We start from the raw sequence: 2,251 nt of genomic DNA, 5'->3' as shown, positions 1-2,251 counted from the left end.
TTTATTGTTTCCAGGACAACGGCAGGTACAGATGAGATGTACAAAGACCACTGCAAAGCACTACTTCCCCTTCATTCCCTCTGCTGCCACCGCCGCCGTCTCTTACTGCTCTCTAGTCCCCGTCGCTGAAGGGCGGGGACTGTAGTCACAGCCGGCATGAAGAAAGGCTCAGCCTCGCGCCAAAAAGCCGGCGTTATTTAAATCAGCTGAGGGGTGCGGCCCAACTGTCTCCATGTCCTGTTAACCCCCTCAGAGCTGAGCTCAACACAAAGGCCTGATAGATGTGTGTGTGTATATATGTATGTGTGTGTGGAGCTGGGGCTTCAACTTATCAGTGATAAATGTTTTATGTTTATGATCAGGATACAATACACAAAGACCTCTTTGACATATATAACCACTAATGGGTATATGTAGTGTATGTTCATATATATGGTGTACTTTGTTTTGTAACACCAGGCTGTTATAAAACAGGAAACTCAGAGGACTGTAAGGTGTGACCTGAAGCTTTAGAAAGTCAGGTTATATCAAGTCTGAATAAAAACCCACGCCAGACTCTTCACAAACTTTGGGATTATTTGGTCAGTTTGTCATAAAAAAACAACAACATAATAACAAATCTAATCAATGACAGGAAGTTGATCAGAAATTCTTCAGAAAGGACATGGATAAACTCACAGCTGTGGTATTTAAAGGTTTTATTTTTTTATTTTTATTTTATTTATATCTACATCCTGTTGAAGTTTTCTCTCTTTCATATCCTCTTTGTCTGCCCTGAACTGAGATCAAATCAATAAGTGAACGCCTCAGCAGGTCACTGGACTTGCTTACTATATACTGCACTCTAGCGGCAGTGGTTGGCAATTGCAGGAAACGAGTGAATAGAGACATTTAGAAATCTGCTGCTCGTCCCGAGTCGATCGATAAAATCGTGTCCTGGCGTCTGAACATAATTGAGCTTAAAGGGATAGTCCTGGATTTTTTTAGTATTTAGTATTATTCTATATTCAGTCCTCATATTAAATTAAGTTTAAAACACTTATGATTTTTTTATGCAGGAAAGGTTTGCTGTAATTTATGAAATTTATACGTAAATCAGTATCAAGACCCATTGATTATTATGGTTGTAATTCAAGTTATTATTATTATTATTATTAATATTACTACAATAATGATAATAGTTAATAGTTATGTTTTACAGCAGTGATTCTCAAACTGTGGTACGCGAGCGCTCTCTAGTGGTACGCGGGGGAAATTCATATTTTCACATTTACATTTTCCATTGAATAAATCTGAAATGTACCATGCACAATTAATACATTTAGAAAAAATGTGTAGCTACTTGTGAGAATATGAAATAGGATGTCTGTTTTTTTTGTTTACTATATATTTGCATTTGAGTGACTTGAAATAATTACAATTTTATTTTTTCATTTTCTGTGCTGAGACATCTTCTGCTGAGTAAAAAAAAAAAAAAAGTTTGTGTTTGTTGTGAAGAGGAGGAGTGTGTGAGAAATCTTGGACAGAGTTATAAATGTCTGATTCAGTGTTAAGGTAACAAAAATTCACAATAGCCCGAGCTCTATCTTCTTTGGGTTTAAACGACAGCTACATTTTCAATATTTATCTTTAATTTAGAAAACACCAACAGGGGGCAGCATCTCTACAGACCGTGGGCTATTTAAAGTGACCTTTCTACCTTTGCCATTTAAACTAAAAAAAAAACAAACATGTCATTAAACTATTGACTAAAACCTGAGCTGGCCGCTAACTGTGTATTTGTGACATGATGCTTCTCCACAGCTTATCGTAACTGCGTCTGTGACGAGGACGTCGGTGAGACCCACTCGGACCCTGCACGTCGGGATGCATCACCATCAGCCCTGTGGTCCCCGTCTCTTCATCATCATCATCATCATCCAGCAGCAGCAGTTGATGAACGGCTTGTGTGCTGCAGTGAAAACACAGCTGATGAGATTAATAATCCTCTTCAAGGCAACAACACACACTTTCATCCTGCCTCCAGCGTCACCTGTCTCTTCCTTTCTGATGGATGTGGTGTTTGCGCCCAGTCCTACGCAGTCTACGCAGCCAATCAGATCCGGTCCCTCTCTGATTCCCCCGGCTGTTGCCTGGTAACTGAGCCTGCTGCATCATATTTCAGTCTGTGGCAGGCAGGATGGCAAGAAAAAAAAACCCCGCAGGGCGTCATACAGGAAGACATCACCATTAGACGGGGCCAGGGGGGGGG

Source organism: Cynoglossus semilaevis, chromosome 1 (assembly GCF_000523025.1).
Source record: "Cynoglossus semilaevis isolate Cse_v1.0 chromosome 1, Cse_v1.0, whole genome shotgun sequence".
In the NCBI taxonomy this organism is placed as follows: Eukaryota; Metazoa; Chordata; class Actinopteri; order Pleuronectiformes; family Cynoglossidae; genus Cynoglossus; species Cynoglossus semilaevis.
Note: the sequence above shows the minus strand (reverse complement) of the source record.